A 21,401-nucleotide genomic window follows, 5' to 3' on the forward strand; every position below is an offset into this window, starting at 1 on the left:
GTGTGGATCCCTTACTAAGTGATAGGCATTATGTTGAACATATTAAATGCATTATCTCATTTAACTCTGCAAGATAAATATTATTTGTATACCCATTTATAAGCAAGGAAACTGAGGCTTAGAAAAGTTAGATATCTTGCTCAAAGTTGTACATTCAGTAAATTCAGCCCTGCAGCTCAATGCAGATCTTCCTGACACTAAGTCCCACGCACTTCTAAACCAGAGATCTGCAAACTTTTTCTGTAAAGGGCCAGGCAGTAAGTACTTTAGTCAATAGGAAAATTCAAGGATTTTATGTAGGTACTCGTAAGAGAGAAAACAAATGTCCACACGTTTTGAAATTTGAGCCTCATATAATTTTCATGTCATGAAATATTATTCTTTTAATTTTTTTCAACCTACAAAAAAATATAAAAATCATTCTGAGCTTGCAGGCTGTACAGAAAGAAGCAGCAAGCCATAGTTGGCCAACTACTGATCTAATAATGCACTGCCTTGTTACGCTGAATTTTGCAAAAACAGATCACCCTTGCTATTTTAAACTCAGTTTGTAAATCATTCACCATTGCAACCACTCCCCATCCTCAAAGGGTTAGGTACCATAGTATACTACCATACTAATATTCAGAGGAAGGTAGGTCTGAAACTGAGAAGTCTAAACTATTTCTCCAAGGACACTGATACCCAATTTAAAGAGCACCTGACTCTTTGCATTGTGGTAAGAGCCCTCTGTTGGCGCAGAGCTGGATTCCAGCAGCTCAGCTTTGTGGCAATAACCCTGCTATATGTCCTTTGGCATAATTCCCTGCTCCTCCCTTTTGCCTCATTTTTCTCCTTTGAATAATTATGATAGTTGCCACGAGAAAAAGTAAGGACTGTAGCTACATCCAAATCAGGGGAAAGCTAAAAATAATGCCAACTTGGTATTGTTTTTTTCTCTCAATTTTGCAACTTCCTGCAAAGGAAAGAACAACACATCAGTGACCAGCAATAACTATTGGCTTAGAGAAAAGGAAACTGAGGGTTTCAAAATTAACCCAGTTCCTCTTATCTAGCTGTAGTTGGTAAATAAATAAATATTTCTTAAATGCTAATATTTATTGATTTATTTGCTATTTTTCATTAGATGCACATGAACTTAGTGGGAATATCTCTGAAAGGCCAGAGGCCAGTAGTTTTTATTCTTGTAACTGCCTTAGTTAAGACAGAATAACAATATTCAAGTATCATATAGTCCTCTGTTAAGATATAAAACCATTTTATGCACATGAAATAATATTCCTTCCCCAAAATATTGAAGGTGACTGGCAGGTGAAATAAGTACATTTCTGTGTTTTTAGGGAGCGTGACTTTCATTTAAGGCTGTCAGTAATATTATTTGAATTCATTATCTTAGGCCGTTAAACTATGCTACTTATAAGGCTTAGTTTATAGTCCAGTCACTTTTAAATCAGCTTCCCACAAAATCTTTAAAAAAAAGAAAAGCACCATTCAAAGCCTGCAGGCTGGCCAACTTGAGTGGTGCACTATTCTCTCTAAAATATACTATTGGGCAAAGAGTGGGTGTTGAGCAAAACTAGAAAAATGTTGTGCAATGATTTATATTGTAATGGTTTAGGAGACAGTCTAAATAATATCCTCTTCTACTGTCGATAGAAATTTAGAAGTGACATTTGTGGCTTTATTTAAGTTTCACTTTCTAACTTCTATGGTTTTAAAGAAGTGTATGCCAAAATCCATAGGCACCTGCTCGTGATTGCTTAAATGTAAATAAAAGACACAGAAACAAAAGTGAAAGATCTCCATTCTTCCTTCCTCTTACTAATACTCCAAATTTCCTCAAAGACTGTTTAATTGCACTTAACTGAAATACTGTGCTATCAGCAAAGCCAGGGCTTCCTGGTTTCAAGACCAGTGTCTTTGGAGTCCCATAGCTCTGTCTCTCAATTAAGCATTATGACTTCACTTATGGAGGAAGATTCATGAACTTTCTTCAGATTGACTTACTTACTTTCTTCTTATTTTAATGTTTTTGTTCTGCCCTTGAGTCTCAGTGTAGGCTGCTCCAAATACATAGCAGCAAATATTTTCAAGCCACGCAGCCACTTCCGTATCTCTGTCTCAATCACATAATCTTTCTATGGGAACTTCCTTCACATCAGCACCCTTACTCCTTCTGCAAGCTACCTTTATTTTAGTGGTCCTTCCAAACTTATGTGCATAATAATTTGAAATTTCCTGAATTAGGTACTGTATGTTAGGTACATCCCCCTCTTCTTTAATAATAGCAGACCCCCTGAATTTTAAGCTAGGTACATGGCCTCTTAGGATAAAGATTACCCTTCCTAGTCTACCTTGCAACTAAGAATGGTCATGTGATGAAGTTCTGGCTCATGGACCAGATGAGAAGTGGTGTGTGGCAGTTTTGTAGAACCTAGTGTCCTTCATTTCTTCTTTCTCTTGCTGCCTGGGATACAGAAGTGATGGCTGGAGCGATTCTTGGTTACTAAGAATGGGAGCCACACCCCAGAGATGTGGGAGCAGAGACCTGGAAGCAGCCCACACCCTGGCGTGGAGCTGCAAGAGAGGAAAATGAACTTTTGTGCTGTTTAAATTTCTGTTCATGCTACTGAAACCAACTCTAACCAATAGAAGGTTTTACTTGTTTGTCTTTAAAATAATATAAATAACACCTGAATGTATTCTAATTAGAAAAAATTCAGTGCCTGTATATATGAGATTGTACTTATTTACAGGTGTGTGTATGATGACATTCATGCAGTATGTTTGAAAGGATACACATCACTGTACTAATAGACAGGGGCAATGGGGGAAGAGGAGAAATGGTTACATTTTATTTTTTAATACATCTTTGTATCATATTACTGGTTACAAAAGACAAAAGGCATCTATAATTTTTAACACAAATACTAAACATTTTTAAATAAATAAGATATATATCAACAACCTTTTTATGGAAGGCAAAATTTTAAATAGCTATCAAACTCTTACTTTTATATGCCTTTTGACCTAGGAATTCTATGGCTAGAAATTTGTCCTACATATATACATATGCAGACATTTATGACATTTATAGTAGGTGTGTTGTAGGTAAAATGTTGGAAAAATCCTAACTATCCACCTGTAGGGGAGTAGCTAAATAAATTTGGCACATCCATACATTGGAATACTATGGTAAAGCTTTGCGTTGTATTTACATATGAAACTGCTAGAAGCATCTTTGTTTTGGACAGCCCCCAAGAAAAAGACAGGAAGAAGAGTCTGAATGAAGCTTTCTGAATAACAAGAGAATCTATACTATACACGATGGATTTCTTTCTGATCACAGGTGTGGTAAATTCGTGTACAGCTTAATTGAACAAATTTAATCTCCCATAACACTTGTATTCTATAGATTAAATAACCAAATATGATTTCCTTTAACAAACGTGTTTATAAGCTTTATGGTCATTACACGCTTTAAAGTTGAAGGTGACATTCCTAGGAGATTAAATAAAAACTTTGAAGCTAACAATTGACTCACCTGGAGAGCTACTTGCTCTTTTTCAGTAAACATTGAAGAGAAAAATTAATATAACAGGGATTAACATATACACACTACTATATATAAAACAGATAACCAACAAGGACTTATTGTGTAACACAGAGAGCTATACTCAATATTTTGTAATAACCTATAAGGGAAAAGAGTCTGAAAAAGTATATATATATGACCGAATCACTTTACTATACACCTGATACTAACACAACATTGTAAATCAATGATACTTCAATAAAAAATTAAAATTAATTTAAAATTAAAAAAGAAAGACCATACTCATAAGCACACATATGATAAATATGTCACAATAGCCATAGCGCACACATAGACCTTTGCCCTACCTGGCCAGTGCTCCTTGTTTCCTTGTTCATTGTGCTTCTGTGGTCACCAGAATACAAAACATTCACTTTATTATCTTAACTGAACAGAATAGTAACCAGATGAGTACTTCGAATTCTAAAAACTCTTGTGTCGATAAGATTCTGCCTTTCCAAGTTTTGCATCAAGTATCATTGTGACCCATAATTTCTCTTTTAATATTAAGCAAAGCAGAATCAAGTTTTTAGTTTAAAATGTTTTCTTTTGGGCTTCCCTGGTGGCGCGGTGGTTGAGAGTCCGCCTGCCAATGCAGGGGACACGGGTTCGTGCCCCGGTCTGGGAAGATCCCACATGCTGCGGAGCGGCTGGGCCTGTGAGCCATGGCCGCTGAGCCTGCGCATCCGGAGCCTGTGCTCCGCAGCGGGAGAGGCCACAATAGTGAGAGGCCCGCGTACCGGAAAAAAAAAAAGTTTTCTTTCACTAGTACAAGAGTCACTAAAAAGATATATTCTTAAGAAGGAAAAGAAAAGTACAGAATAGTGCAGTTCCACTGGGAAGGGAAGAGCAGGAAAGAGAATGGTTAATATAATAATATTTAGTTTTAGTACTTCATTTAAAAATGTCTCTACCTCACCTTGTTTTCCTGCTTACCGCTTTCTGAGCAATGGGTAAAATTCTGGTCACTACTTCACCATTAATTTCTTATCAATCCATTGCCACTTTCCCAGCTGAAAGGTAAAACATCTTTTTAACCTTTAACTTTTCATTTTGAAACTACTTCAAAATAACTTACAAAAGTTACAAAAATAGTACAGAGATTCCCACATATACCCTTCATCCTGTTTCCCCTAATTTTAATATCTCACACAATCGCACCACAGTTATCAAAAGCAGGAAATTAACATTGACACAATGCTGTTAACTAATCTACAGACCTTATTCAAATGTTGCTCGCTGTCTTCTGTTTGCCCGCTAACATCTGTTTTCTGGACCGGGATCCAGCGTATGATCTCACGTTGCACTTAACTGTCACATGCCCTACCTTAATCAGGAGTATTTCTCCGTCTGTCATTCCTGAACTTGACAGTTTTGAAGAGTGTTTGTCAGTAATTTTGTAGAATGTCCCTCAACTTGGGGTTGTCATATGCTTCCTCAGGATTAAATTCAGGTTATGCATTTTGGGCAGGAGTACCACAAGCCGATGGTATATTCTTCTCTGTGTATCACTTCAGAAGGCATGTGATATCCATCCATCCCTTTACTGGTGATGTTAACTCTGGTCATTTAAAAGTACTGTCTGCCAGGTTTCTCCACCATAAAGTTACTGTTTTCCCCATTGCAGTTAATAAGTATCTAGTGGGAGATACTTTGAGACTATGTAAATATCTTGTTTTTCATCATACTTGTACTTTAGCCCACTAATTTTATCATCCATTATTCTTTTTTTTTAATTACAGCCTTTTTAGGGTATAATTTACCTAGCACAAAATTCACCCATTTTAAGTGTACAATTCAAGAGTTTTAATACATTTATCCAGTTGTACAACAATCACCACAATCTAGTTTTAGAACGCTTCCATCATCCCCTAAAGTTCCTTTGTGTCTGTTTACAATCAGTCTTCTCTCCACCTTGGGCCCCAGGTAACCATTGATCTGCTTTGCGTCTTTGTTTATACAATACACTAATCTTTTTCTCATTATTCATTTGCTTGACTTTCTACCCTGTTCATCTGCATAGGAGCAGATATAGGTAGTTTACGAATGAGAAAACTTCAATCTAACACATTGTTTGGTATTTGACACGGGACATTGATCAGCCTGAAAGTCAAGAGAAATGATGAATCATTCACTGACGTCAAACTAAACATGGCCTTTGGAAATTCTATATATTAGTAGGAGCTGAATGATCCAGATGCTTTAGATCTTCAATTAATTCATAAGTCTTCTCAATTAAGTTCCCTTTCTGAATATGCTAAGTCAAAGGCACAACATTTGATATCTTACAAGTGTTCAGTAATTCTGATTTTATCACATCAGCGTGACTTGGAAAAATATTAAGGTCCGGAGGTTTTGTTTCTTCGTTTTGTTTTGTTTGGCTTTGGTTTCTTAGTGTTATAGGTCTTCACTCCTTGGTTTGCTGTTTAAAAGTGTTTTCATCAGAGCCAGTTTAACTAACTCGATGCAATATAATTTCTGGGCTAGTATGTCTTTCCCACACCCTCCAAGTGAGTATGAAAAAGCTTCATCATTTTAGAACTGCCAGCTTGAACTATATAGACCAAATGTAGCTCACAGTTTTTGTTTTTTTTTTGTATTAAGCAATGTTTAAAAAATCAGGACATTTCCATTTGTAAACATTTACATATTTGGCTTTTCTCGAGAAATCCTTAAATCTTGTGATACAAGGCTCATGTTTCCATAGCTAGAGCTAAGCAGTAGCAGTCCACTTGAGGAACAGAGCACGTGTTCAGAGCACATGCTCTTCAGTTTGTCACATACCACCAGTTCCTTATTCAAACTTACCAAGACTGCTTCCCTCAGTTAAGCTCCTTGCCCAACCCCATTCAGCATTTGAGTTTGCAATCCTAGGTTGAAACCTGAACAATAATTGTTGGATTTTTTTTTAATTGAGCCAAAACAGACAGAATAAAGCTCACTAATCTTTTTTTTGTTTGTTTGTTTGTGGTATGCGGGCCTCTCACCGCTGTGGCCTCTCCTGTTGTGGAGCACAGGCTCCGGATGCGCAGGCTCAGCGGCCATGGCTCACGGGCCCAGCAGCTCGGCGGCATGTGGGATCTTCCCGGACCGGGACACAAACCCGTGTCCCCTGCATCGACAGGCGGACTCTCAACCACTGCGCCACCAGGGAAGCCCAAAGCTCACTAATCTTAAGTGTACAGATTAATGATTTTTTTTTTCATATAACCACAGATATTGGAAAATTTAACTTTTTTTTCATCCTTCACCTACACCTACACCTAGTACAAACACTATTTCTATCTCCCCACACTTTCAATATGTTTATGGTGGCTAAATTAATATTTATTTTAACATTGTTATGACTGTGTACATGATATCACAGTTGAGCCTCAGGGTGTCCTATGAATATATTTTTCTTTCTTACTCAACTTTTTGTTTTCCCTGAAATTAATAGCTTTTTTGTTTTAGTTCTTGTAGTTTTGTTTGTTTGCTTACTATTATGTACTTATCACTAATTTATCTCAAACTCTTAAACACTTTAAATATCCTTTTCATATGTTCAAAAGGATCAGGTATTCCTTTAATTTCACATTCTTTACAAAATCTATCCTGGGGTCATATGACACCTTGATCTTGGACTTCCAACCTCTAAAACTGTGAGAATAAATTTCTGTAGTCTAAGCTACCTAGTCTGTTTTATCTTTTTATGGCAGACGTAGCAAATGAATACACCAGTGTTTTGAAATTGCACAATAATATACCTTGAAGTGCGTCTAATTTCACTTATTATCTAGGCACTCAGTAGCTCTTACAGTATGTAAATGCATGTCCTCTCCTTGAACTTTCTAGAATTATTTTATTGATGATTTCCTTTCTTTCATTTTTCTCTGTCTCTCTCTTTGTGGGACTGCTCTAATGCAGCTTTTGAACTTCTTATTCTGGTCCTATCACTTTTTTTTTAAACTCTTATTTTCCACCCCTTTGTCTTTTTGCTCTACTTTCTGGGAGATTTGCTCAACTTTATCATTCAAACTTTCTTTGAATTTTTTATTCTGCTAATCCCCAGGTCCCCTTTTTTATTCCCTTAATGTTCCTTTAAAAAATAACATAATATTCTTGTTTCATGGGTTCAAAATCACCTCTTATCCCTCTGTGGATATTTATAATAGTTTTCTGATCATAGGCTTGGTTTCTTCCAGTTGCTTTTTTGTTTGTTTGTTTTGGTCTCTACCTTTCAAGTTGGTTCTCCTTAGGTGTCTGACAATCTTTGGTTGTCTACTCAAATCTAGGAATGAGGTACTGAAAAAGCTTCTTGGAAGTTCTGACCCCATGGGTAAGCCTTGTTGACTGTCAGCTTCAGTTTTGAGTCATCTGGCTAGGTCATTTATTGGGGGCACTCTTGATGTCTTTCCTCTCAAGGTGGTCAGATACCGGAGAGAAATTACCACAGTGCTCTGAAATTAGAACAGAGGTAAAAGACTTGGGATTTTATTGGGTTGTAAATGTTTCCAAAAATGTGTCTGTTTATGGTATTGAATCTCATCTCCAAATATGCCAAGTGTTCCCTGAAAGTAATTCTATTTTACCATATGCAGCCTCTGACAGGCTGGGAGAGGGACAGTTATCTGGCTATACAGGGTTGAATAGAAGGTCTATGGATCTAACCACTTCTTAAACACACTTACAAACCAATTCCACTGTTTTTAACCCAACCTTTATCCACATTTCCAGAGGTACTTGATATTCCCAGTCTTTTGGGAGGTCTTTGATGTAATCAGGTACTTCCTAGCTTTTTCCAAGGCAAGGTAAGGGATCATCTTTCTCAGGTCTATTAAATTGGATACCTCTTGTCTACATGGCTTCTAAATCCCAAAATCTTGTTGTTCTTATCTTCCCTCCTAATCTCATTGTCATTGTGGATTTCTGCCTTAAAAAGCAATTCCTTTACTGTCATTTTACTTGGGTTTCAAGTAAAACCCAAAGTAAATGCATATATTCAATGGATCACCCCAAATCAGAAGTCAGTTTTGCATTTTTACAAGGGAACTAAAAGATGGCTCAGGAGTGTTTGAAGACAAACAGGCCTGCTTTATAATTTTGCTACTGGCCATCCCCACATTCAGTGTATCTGGTTGACAACTGTATCCACAGAGCAGAAACTACAACTCTGACTCATGCTTTTATCTGAGCAGCCACAAGTTCATTCACTTTTATAGTTCACTTGTCAATTGAAAAGGAAACTCTAATTCTAGTAGCCTTAATTTTGGCCAAAGGAATCCTGCAAAATTTCAGATCTTCCTGGCTTTAGTCAAAAGTATTAATCTTCCCCCAATCCCTGGTTTTCTTCTGAAATAACACAGCCTCCAATTTTTGAGTGCTCAGTATGTGATAGGCACTGGGCTAGCATGCATAATTATCCCATAAATGGGATAATTTACATGCATTATTCCATTTAATCGTCCCTACAACCCTGCAATGTCCACATTATTGTCCCCATTTTGCACAGTGGGAAATTGAGGCTCTGAAAAGTTAAAGGGTTTGTTCAGCTTCACACGTCTGTTAAGTGATGAAACGAGGGTTTAAATTCAAGTCAGCCTGAGTCCTGACCCCCTTTCACTCCACTATGCTATCTTAATGATGATTTCTTTCTGGGATTCTTGTGGGTTCATTTTCATGTCACCAGGTCATTTAATTATGTTCCCTTCTCCTTTTCCAATCCAATTCCCATACTATATGCCCTATGTCAGTGAATGGCATCCAGCTGCTTCTGTTTTTCCAAATGTCTAGACCACTCTTCTAACCTGTATCTGGCTACCTTCTTACCCACCTTACACATCACTTCCTTGGGAAAGATTTCATGACTTTCCAAGGATCGATTTGGTGTCTTTCGTGTGCTTCTGTGACACATACAGAATCCTGTTTGCCTGATTAAAGCAGTGAGTATCCTGTCTAGAAATTATTTATTTACTTATCTATATCTCAACTCCACTAAACTATAGGCTCCTGAGGACAGCGGCAACATCATCTTATTTGTGTGACATGTCTATAGCCTAGTGCAATGCCTGGCACATAGCAGGTGCTCATTAAATATCTTGTTGAATGAATAAACAAATGAAGTTATACATACACCTCAGTCTGAATGAAAAAAACATTTTCATTTAAAATAATGTTCTAATGACATTTTAACATATGTCAAACAGGATTTCATAAAACACACATCTTTAACACTTTACATTTACTATTCAGAATACAGATAATATTTCAACTCCCACATTTAAAACTGTAGTGTGGATGTTAATCCATGAAGTAAATGCTAACAAGTTTGCAAAATACTTATTGAATTTCATTGTAGAATTTTAAAATGTGAATTTTAATTTATATATAAATTAAATGTCATCTTATTCTCAGATAGAAATCTGTCACGCTTTGAAGCCTTCTGTTTTTTTTTTGTTTTTTTTTTTGAAGCCTTCTGTTTTAATTGGGGGAAAAAAATTCCATTATATAATGGTAAAGTAAAATGCAAGGAATAATCAGAAAAGTATTTATGATCTCCAGTTGTTACTGTGAATGGATCTGTTGTTATTTTTCTTGAGGCCTATGTGATAAACCTCTTATCATAATTCCTGAGGAAATAGAAATTCATACAACTGTTATCAGAATTCATGCAAAATGTTTCTCAGAAGATGTGATTTTCCAGCTTAGATATTCTATGATTCAAAATCAGCCAAATTAAAAGAGCAGATTGATGGGATAAAATACAAAGAATGGGGAGAAGCAATAAACTCTTTCCCTGAAAGAATATAACCTTTTACACAGTCTTTTAAAAATTGTAAAGGGGCTTCCCTGGTGGCACAGTGGTTGAGAGTCCACCTGCCGATTCAGGGGACACGGGTGCCCCGGTCCGGGAGCATCCCACATGCTGCGAAGCGGCTGGGCCCATGAGCATGGCCGCTGAGCCTGCGCGTCCCAAGCCTGTGCTCCGCAACGGGAGAGGCCACAGCAGTGAGAGGCCCGCATACCGCAAAAAAAAAAAAAAAAAAATTGTAAACAATTCAACTGCTTTGTCATGGCACCCCATACAAATCTTTACAGTGATTTTGAGAATCCACCTGTGGATTCTATTTAGAATCCGGGAAGGTCTAGGAAGCCACAGTCAACCTCTAAGCTACCCTTGAGGGAAAAGAGTCATTGACCAAATATTAACTGTCCAGATATATTCATAGCATGGCCACACAGTAATGAGAATGAATGGTCTCCAACTGAAGACAACAGTATGGATGAATCCACAAACAAAATGTTGACCAGGCAGAAAAGCTTCCATTTACACAAACTTCAAAAGCAGATAAAACTGATATATGGTGTTAATAGGATATTAGTTGCCCTTGTGAGAACTCAGCTAGGAAAGGGTAAGATGGGCGCTTCTGGAAGCTAGTAATATTCTCTTTCTTGAGCTGGGTGATTATTACATGAATGTGTTTACTTTGTACATTTATTGCTGTGTACTTATCTCTACATCTATTATACATTGAAAAAATTACTAGCAAAATAAAGCATCATCTGTAGCATTTTCCAGTAATCTACTGCAGTCTCCAAGAGCTCCTAATCTAGGGAAGAGAATGCCCTGAACTATGGCCTTCCTAAATGTGGCTTAATGGCAGGATATCTAAGACTATAGTAACAATATGCTGAAATGTAAGTTCCACTGCGATAAACAAATACAACAAATAAGATATTCCACAACCAGATCAGATGGTAATATGCAGAATTTACCAAGGAAGTTCTGAGAACCATTTCCATGATTCTTGGATCCCACAGGATTTCTAAAGTGTTTTTGTTTGTTTGTTTGTTTGTTTTGTTTTTGAGAAGATTTTGCCAAGGAGAGTTCCCATTTCTGCCTGTGGGGACAGGAGACATAAATGAGGGAGGGCTGCAGCTTCCTTCCAAGGCTTCCAAGACACATTTTAGAGCTTGAAATGACAATTTTATTGCATCTGGGAGACACACAAGTATGCTGCCTGATGCCTGACTAAGGATGTTAAAGTGGCCTGGGACACAAAGGTAGAGGTTGTGTTGGGATCAGCCAGCCAGGATTGTCAAGCCAAGGAGTTGATGAGCAGTTTCAATGAATCGGGTGTGGGTCACATGGAAAAGATCCAACCAAGGGTCATTTGGGGACCCATCAAGTAGGGTCACTTAAGAGAGTGGAGGACCCTAGCAGCAGGAAATTGGAGGGGAGCTGCAAAGGAGTCACAAGTAAACAGGAGGCATAGAAATGAACAAAGTAAAATGACTTATAGGAGAGAAGTCTCTAGGAAAACAATTTTCCAAAAGACCTAAAAAGATCCAAGGAAAGAGTCAGCTTTGAATAATAAGAGCTTTCTTATACTCACCATTCCTCCAACCCCAAGAGGTCAGAAACTAGCTAGCCAGCTGTGGTGGGAGAAGAAAAGAAAGGAAAAATAGTACAAAGCGGAGGGAAGAAGGCAACCATGCATGCTTCCCCTCCTTTGCCTCTGCAGGCTGCCAGGCTCAAGCATTCCCCAGCTGGGGGAATATTTGCCATTAAATTTAAGGTGGAGTTTTGATCAGTATCGGGCTGGACATTCTGGTCTCAGACTTGAAACTATGTTTGCAGCCAAGAAATTTGACCTAAGAGTAAGAGAAAAGTCATGGGACCTGCCCACATTCCCATATGGGATTGGCAAGGATTATCCCTGCTGAATGCACTTTTGAAGAGGCAGTGGGAAACCATAATAAAGATGTGTTTTGTTTCCACTTATCAGTCATATATTCACTGGATGGGTTACATGGACATTTACATTAGTATACTCAGTTTTTATTTTTTTAATGTTTTTTAATTTTTTAATGAGGTATAGTTGATGTACACTATTATATAAGTTTCAGGTGTACAACATAGTGATTCACAATTTTTAAAAGTGTACTGAATTTTTTAAAAGTTTATTGCTGAATGATGATCTGGTACTGTACAGAGAACCATGTCAGGATTCTAAATTCACGGTATGCCTGCTCATACAGGTTGCCTATACTAACTGATGTTTCTTCAAGCTATCCCTCTCAACAATGTTAAAATAATCCAAGCTAAAACTTCATCTGATCATGGTTTTTAATCTTATACCCTTTGAGGATATTTGCATTTTATTTGGTAAGTCTCAAGCAGCTTTGGTATATAACAGAATCATCTGGAGACCTTGGCAGACTTATAGAGGTCTATGCTTCATCCTATTTCAATGAGTCTGGGCCCCTGTGTTTGTTCTTAGCTCTCCAGGTGATTCTAATCTTCTCAAAGTTTGAGAACTTTTGTCTTAAAAGACATAAATTGTTAGCGGTTGGGACATAGGTTTGCGGGCATGGCAGACATAGCACCTGAATTTAACATCTATATTCTGCATATTACTCTCCACCAGCACCGTGCTGCTACGCTGTTATAAGAATTGCAAAGATCACATGGTTGAATTGTACCATAGTATGGCATCCAGTCTGTGGTCCTGCCCAGTCAGTGGTGTGCGAGGACCAGGGGACACTGAGTCAGGAAAATTTGGACAAAGAATCACCAAAAAAATTTTCCATCTTTTGAAAGTGTCCTGGTGCTTGTCATGCTACCTGAATCCTTCTGGTAATATGTGGGGCTATAGGGTGGAGTGAAGTGACTGGGAGGATATTGAAGAACACTGAAATGGGAAAAAAGCATTTCAAAAATGCATATTAAATTCGGTTTCATGTTGACAGTCACCCAGGGCCAACAAAATTTCTAAAATTCTGTAAACTTGTCTGGTTTCCATTTTTCTCCAAATAGCTCAAGGTATTTAGGGAGATCATAGTTCCTTAAAGAGAGATAACCTACAATGATAACATATTACTCAAAAGGGTGGACACAAACCAACAAGAAAAACTCTAAGGCTTTAACAGGCAAGTGGGACAAGATACAAATAGACACACAAGAAAAATACAACTCTATAATGAAATAACATGGAAAAATATTCAACTCGTTTAACTAATAAACACATAATTTAAAATTTATTTTTAGTTGAGTAAACTTGCAAAAATTAAAAATGAATGCCAGTGTTAGTGAGCGTATAATGAAAGAGCCTCTTATACATTGCTTATAAGTTGCCACAAACTTACAAAAGCCAAAATTATGTTTGTAATTTTTATATCTTTAACTTTTTTTTTTTTTTGCTGTACGCGGGCCTCTCACTGCTGTGGCCTCTCCCGTTGCGGAGCACAGGCTCCGGACGCGCAGGCTCAGCGGCCATGGCTCACGGGACCAGCCGCTCCCCGGCACGTGGGATCTTCCCGGACCGGGGCACGAACCCGTGTCCCCTACATCGGCAGGCAGACTCTCAACCACTGCGCCACCAGGGAAGCCCTATCTTTAACTTTTTATTTTGAAATTTTTTCAAATTTACAGAGCAGAAACTTCTACATACTCTTCATCTAGATTGATTTAGTTAATTTATTATTATTTACAATTTTATTTTAGTATTAAAAACATTATTATCATTATCATTGTCATCATCATTGATGACCATCTGAGAGTAAGTTGCAGACATCATACCATTCTGCCCTTTAGCATAAATACTTCAGTGTACATCTCCTAAGAATAAAGCTATTGTCTTTATTTTCTTATGCAACCACGATGTAAGTATCAAATTTAGAAAATGTAATTTTGGTAGAGTCAAATACAGAGTCAATTGGCACATCTTGCCAATTGCCTCAGTAATTTTCTTTATGATGTTCTTTTCTTGATCCACGATCCGCTCCAGCATCCCTCATTGCCTTTAGTTGCTCGGGCTGTTTAGTTAACTTTTAAGCTGTACCAGTTCCTCAGCCTTTCTTTGTCTTTCATGGCACTGACATTTTTTAAAAGATCGGCGGTTGTTCAGCAGAATGTCCCTCAATTTAAGTTTGTCTACTATTTCCTCATGATTACATGCAGGCATTTCTGGCATGAGATTATAACTTTGACCTAACAATTTCCACTTCTGGGACTCTGTTATGAGGAAATAATAGTAAATATGTAAAAAACAATTTAAAAAACAATTTTAATGTTGTATCTACATGAGATGATGGATGTCCTCCATCCCCTAAACCTGTTCTGGTAATCATTTTGTGATGAGTGTAAGTCAAATCATTACGTTGTACACCTTGAATGTATACAGTTCTGTATGTCAATTATCTTGCAATAAAACTGGGGGAAAACCCCAATTTATATGGCTCCAGAGCAATACAATGTCAAATAATAATAAAATCACAGCCCACATGTTCTGAGAGTGCATACTCGATAACCAGCAGTATGTTCTGTCCTTTATGTGCTTCGTCTTATTTAATCTCAATGAAATGAGTCTGGCAGCCTCTGTTCACTGCCTATCCTACAGCTACTCTCCCCTTTGTCCCTCTTCTGTTTTTGCAGCTCAAGAGAATGAATCAGAGTAATTCTAAGCCAAACATGATCACCCACTTCTGTTTCTAGGTACTCTTTCCCCGCTTCCCATGCAGTTGAGGAGCAGCCTCTGAGCCATCTCTGGCTAGTGAGTTCTCAGGGCAGATTTCCTGGAGGACTTCTGGGAAAGGCAGAGTTTCTCATGGAGAAAGCCAACTCTTTCTTTCTCTCTTCTTGGGGTGATGGTGTGTGCTGTGGCTGATCGGAGTCCTGACCTCATGGCTACAAGTCCAGCTTGTAGCCATGAGGTCATAAGCGGGATGACCAACATGACGAATGGACTGAGTATGGCAGAGTGCAGGGATGGAAAGAACCTGGGCGCTTGATGGTGTTGTTGAGTTGCTGACCTAGTTCCTTCCTCCGGTTTACTAGGGTAATAAACTTAAACATTAAACTACTTTTATTTAGACTTTTAGTAATCTGCTTCTGTAGACATTTCAAATAGTGATAATAATAGGAATAATTATATGTCACTTATTATGAGCGCTTTAGATTATTTAATCTTTGTAACAATCCTGGAATTGGTACCACTATTAACCACATTTTACACATGAATAATGTCAGCTGCAGCCTAGAATAGAAGCCTACCACTAAACCCCCCCAGGCGTGGATCAGAACCCAACTTTTCCCCTGTAGGGACAGTGGAAACTAGGGGAAGGAGAAAGTGCAACATTTAGTGGATGCCTGGGAAATTGCCCAGACATAACAACAAACCAAGGGATGGGTAACTGATTCTTTAGGGAGAAGATGGTAGATTGATGGGAAAGTGGCTAAATAAAGAGGCAGTAACCATACACATGTGGGGCACTCCAGTGAGGGGCAGAGGTAACCAGACCAGAGGACCAGCACCTGACTTTCTGTCCCCCATAAATCCTCCCTCTCTCCATGCGATATGACTTTGGGAAAATTGCCTAAATCCTGCTGTAAAGAGCAATTTATTTCTTCATTAGTGTCCAGTGTATGTGTGCTCAGGCTGAGGAAGACGGGGATGGCAATGCCAGATCTGGGAGACATAATCCTTACCACCCTGTGTCTATACTCCATGGGACAGTCCTTATCATGGATTGCCAGGTGGCAATGACCTTTATAGAAACAGCAGTCCCTTTCTGGTGGTTTTCACAGCCTTTGGGATAATGTCTGAATTCTTTAACAGGACCCTCACATTCAGGTCCCGCCCACCTTCCAAGCTTCATTTCTCGCCACTTCTCTCTGCACCGCTGGACTCCATCCTACTTTTGACTCCTGGGATGGGCACTGGTGTCTCCTGGCTCCCTGCCTTTGCATGTAGTGCTCCTTCTGCCTGGAATATCCTGAATGAGCTCTTCTCTGCCTGGTGAATGCTTACTTGTCATTTAAGACCAGTTTCCATGTCACTGGGTCAGTAAAGTCATTCTTCCTCAGCGTCAATTTCTCTGCCAACACCCTGTCCACAAGAATAAATCATTTCCTGTCTGTGCTTCCTCACTCTCACAGAGTTCTGTGCAGGAAAACATTCCTGCATTGTCCCACGGAATAAGTCTCTTCTTTCCTTGGTAACGTGTATCTTGTACCTAGATCGTGAATTCTGGGAAGTCAGGGAACAAGTATTGTTAATGATTTTGCCCCTAGTATCATTTAGTTCAGAACCTGACATATGGGAACCACTTGGTAAATGTTTGGGGGATTAATGGAAGGCACATAAATGATAATGAGAGAATTTATTCATTCATTCATGAATTAATCCAAGGTCCTTCTAGGTATAAAATGCTATAGTATGAATATTCCTATTGAATATGAAATAGCATTGTACATTAGAATATGGCCTAACTCCTACATTTAAAATACTAATATACATACTAAAGTAACCATATAAGATACATGTATATAATATGTGTGTATACAGTAGCACCCCGTTATCCAAAGGGGATATGTTCCAAGACCCTCAGCGGATGCCTGAAACTGTGGATAGTATTGAAGCATATACATACTATTTTTCCTAAACATACATACCTGTGGTACAGTTTAATTTATAAATTAGGCCCAGTAAGAGATTAACAATGACTAACAATAAAATAGGACAATTATAACAATATACTGTAATAAGTTATGTGAATGCAGTCTCTCTCTCTCTCTCTAAATATCTTATTGCACAAATTCAATGCCTTTTCCATATTAATAAGCACATATCACATACCGTGGTCATAACTTTTGCAGTCTGAAGTGTGATAGCAAAACTAGTATGAATTTCTTTGTCCTTCTTCACAATTTCATGGAGAGAAGATTCATTCTCACCATAGATCTTAGCAAACTCAACATACGATATTTTTTCTTTCCTTATTAATTTAGGAACTTTCATCTTTTCCCTTAAAAGAAGCACTTTACAGCTTCTCTTTGGCATATCCGGATTCCAGATCACTACTGTTGCACTTTGTGGCCATTATTAAGTAAAAAACATTGCTTGAACACAAGCACTGTGATACTGCATGTATAACCAAGATGGTTATATATATGCATATATATAACTGACTACTGGGCAGATACACTGGACAAAGGGATGATTCATGTCTGTGGTGGGATGGAGCAGGACAGCGGGAGATTTCATCACGCTACTCAGAACAGTGTGCATTTTAAAACTTACGTTTATTTCTTGAGTTTTTCATTTCATATTTTCAGACTGGTTGACCGAGGGTAACTGAAACCGTGGAAAGTGAAACCATGAATAAGGGGGACTAATATATACATATTAAGGGAAAGTTTCTTAGTTTTATTCTTTTCATATTTACAGATCTCTTATGACAATATGAGGAATGAAGTGGAGAAAACTAGAAACTCCAAATTCTAATATCTGAGCTATGGCTGGATTTAAATACTAGCAAACAAATCTTTCTATATCTGTCCTCAATTACAAGATGATAATAAAGAGATCTACTTGCTAGTAGTAACCTATGTGCTAGTTTGATTTCTCAACCCGAGACGTAACTACAAAACAGTGCTGGAAGATATTCATAAAAAGGCACAACTGAAAAACTCAAGAGAGTAAAAAAGGCTCTAACTTCCTTCTGAAAGACGCATGAACTTGGCCACTCCCATTCAAGTTCAATTTAACAAATATTTATTGTCTGCTTTTTTTTCATTCATTTATTCAACAAGAACTTATTGAACACTTACTTTGTACCAGGCATTACTCTAGGTAATAGAGATAGAGAAAGGAATAAAACAAAAATCCCTGCACTCATGGAACTTATAGTCTAGAAGCATGAGCGATAATAAACTTGCAAATAAATAAAATATGTAGTATGTCAGATAGTGACAAGTGCTATGGAGAAAAACTATGCTATGAAAGTTGGAAAAGGAGCTAGGGAGGGTCAGGATTAGGGAAAGGGGCATTGCAATGTTAAGTAGATGGTCATGGAAGGTGACATTTGAGTGAAAGCTGATGGAGGCCGGCTTGCAAAATAAGGAAGGAAATGCACAAATGTCACCCTTTTCTCTATAGTCCTATGGACCTTGCATTCCACTAGGCTGTGTTTATTGGTAACGACCTATTTAACTAAACAAAGGGTGCTGTCAGACTGAATGAGACACTCCTTTATGTAGAGGTGGAAACTGACAACTTGACTCAAACTTTAAAGGATGGGGAGGGACTGGATGTGATGTCTGGTGGGGATGGCAGAAGAATGACATAAGCAAAGGAGGCCCCAGGCAGGAAGAACACAGATTTCTCTAGCTGCAGATCTTCCTTGCTTCCACAAAGAGGTAAGGGATAGAGTTACTTACATGACACGGAGAAGCCACTATAAGCCAGTTGGAGAAGGTCACACTTGGTCATAGAGGCTATAGGAAGCCACCAAAGTTAATTGAGCAGGGAAGTAACATGATGAGACGGTATTTTAGTAAAATTAATACAGTGGTAGAGTCAGAGTGGATTGGAATAAGGAGAAGTTATGGGCAGGGAGCCATTTAAAATCCTATTTTTGTCATCCACACATTAATTTATAAGGGCTGGGCCAGAATGGAAGCAGTGAGAACAGTGATATTTATGAAGGAGTGATGTTTATATAGAATAAATGACAGGCCTTGTTAGCTGATTAGATCTGAAGGGTAAAGAAGAGGAAGAAGTAGAGCTGACACATTATAAAGAGAAGAGCAGATGGGGTCATTCTATGACTGAGAATTTTGTGGTCCAAACAGGGTGTGACTCGCTCAGGATCACATAGTTAGTGAAAACCTGAAGCCAGAACCCAGATTTCCTGCTTTCCCCTCCATTAAATGATTCCAAAGCTTTTAACTGGCAAGTGGGAAATAGTGCCACCAACAGAAATGAGTGATTATGGAAGGACAGCAAGCTTATACAACTGGGTAGAGGAGATGGAGAGTTTCGGTTTTTTGTTTGTGAAGTTTGAAGATATTTAAGTGGAAATATCTGGGGGGTTGGAAATGCCCCGTACTAGTCTGTGATCTTGGGCCAGTCACTTAACCTCTCTGAGCCTTGGTTTCCCCAGCTGCAAAGTGAGGATAATGTTATTACTTAAGGGTTGTTATTAATTAATTAATATTTGAAAAGGGCTTGATACAGGCCGTGGTACAAGGTAAGTGTTATTTGTCTGTTGTAAAAAATAAGTAAGATGCAATGTAAAGAAAGAGATTGGCTTTCTGAAGAGGTAAGAAGAAGATATGGAGAAAACTACAGGAGAATTTGGGATAATTGATATAAGGTCTGTCATAGAAGGGAGGAATTTTATAAAGGTGAGAAACAAAATCAAATGATACAAAGATGCAGAGAAAGAGGAAGGCCTAGAGATGTCACATGGTGTGGAAAGAAGGAAGCCTTTCAGAGTGGGCTTTGGACAGAGTGGCAATTAGGAAAGAAGCCCTAGAGGGAAATAGGAGGGAGTGAGAAATGAAGCAAGGCACTTAGCTATTTTTGAAGTTTGCCAGAGATCTGTGACTGTACCCAAGAGCAGATAGAATATTTAAAAATAGGCATTTGCCTAATTTAGTGGATAACACACTCATGGTGAATTACCAAAAGGCTGTTAAGGAAATCTGGAGTCATTTCTAACCATCATTTCTAACTAAGGAATTGATGGGATGGAGGATAATGATGCTGGCTTTACTTTCATAGTTACGTACCAAATGCTAAGGTGAATGTGTTGAATGCAGCATGAGCTGACATAAGATGGGAGATTTTAAGATTCCTCCCCCCTCCCCCCCCACAAAAGTTTTCCTTAATTGCAAATTCTGAAATTTTGAGGTACTCTCATTACATTTTATTTATGTTTGTGTGGACAACAATATATTTTGCTCTATATGAAAGTGTATGTCACCATCATTCAGAAACTAAGAGAAGCCCATCCGAAAGGCTGACTTAGTAGACGGTAGACTGAAGATTCTACTGTAAAACAATTTTCTACAAATCATCTATTTGTTCCCAGTTTGAAGAGGTATTGAATTGTTGTTATTGAATTGTTCTCTTAGTATTTTTCTATGTACATCTTTGCTTATAAATTCCAATGTGGTAAACATACCTGGGAGAATTTTGAAAGTCAGAAACTCCACATTTCGAAAAGTTTTCTTTTCTTTGGGTCTCGTTTCATAGTCTATGTAATGTCTCACTTATGACCTGTGTCTTATACTATGCTTAAAGCCATTGATATTTGAAGTGGGGAGGGGGAGGAGAGTTACCTAACCAGCTCTGAAGAATTACTAAACTACCTGAGCTAGCTGAAACCAGAGAAAGAAAGGCAGTCTGTACTGTGTTCAAAGTTCGGTACGAATTTTACACAGCACATCTCAATTCTGACTAACTATAATTTCAAGTGGGCCATAGCCACATGTGGGTAGTGGCTACCTACTGGACAGTAATGCAGCTTTGAACCAAACGTATCTCGATTTCGTATTTTTTTTAAGGGTCAGTTGACAAACAGAGGCATTACATACGGAGTGCTCTAGCAGAGTAAAACTTAGAGCAAGTCGGTAAACACAGACTTTTCCACTCCAGTGAGCACTGGGACTTTACCGATATTTTTCTTGAATTTGGGGCTGGACTTCTTCATACACTTCTCGGTCTGAAGCTGAAATAAACAGGGTTGCAGCATATGCTTGAATCACAGGAAAGTGCTGTGCACTGCTTCTCCAGAGAAAAGCATTTATCTCCAGGTTTTAAAAAACTGTTTATTCCTTGCATGGATTCGTATTTATTTAAAGTCACCCCAATAGGGATGACGGACATACCGTTTGCGAAAGTTGGTATGTCTCCTGAAGTTTCCACCAACGTTTTTCTTCTTCTTCTTGTTAAATTTAAGCTGCCTGCTCCAGGGTATGGTGCGAACACTTAACAAGGCCTGGCGCAAAGAATTCCAGGGTTGGTTTCCCGACCTC

General features: G+C 38.3%; 1 protein-coding gene across 1 annotated transcript in view; it reads left to right on the forward strand.

Annotated features, from left to right (window-relative positions):
• The first annotated feature begins 17,434 nt into the window (after positions 1-17,434).
• DOCK8 (dedicator of cytokinesis 8) overlaps positions 17,435-21,401 on the forward strand; it is a 227,101-nt gene continuing 223,134 nt past the window's right edge. The window contains exon 1 of the mRNA XM_032636094.1: positions 17,435-18,776. The gene's annotated coding sequence lies outside the window, so the exon portion shown is untranslated. The remainder of the gene's footprint in view (positions 18,777-21,401) is intronic.

The sequence above is a fragment of the Phocoena sinus genome, chromosome 6 (assembly GCF_008692025.1).
Source record: "Phocoena sinus isolate mPhoSin1 chromosome 6, mPhoSin1.pri, whole genome shotgun sequence".
Lineage (NCBI taxonomy): Eukaryota > Metazoa > Chordata > Mammalia > Artiodactyla > Phocoenidae > Phocoena > Phocoena sinus.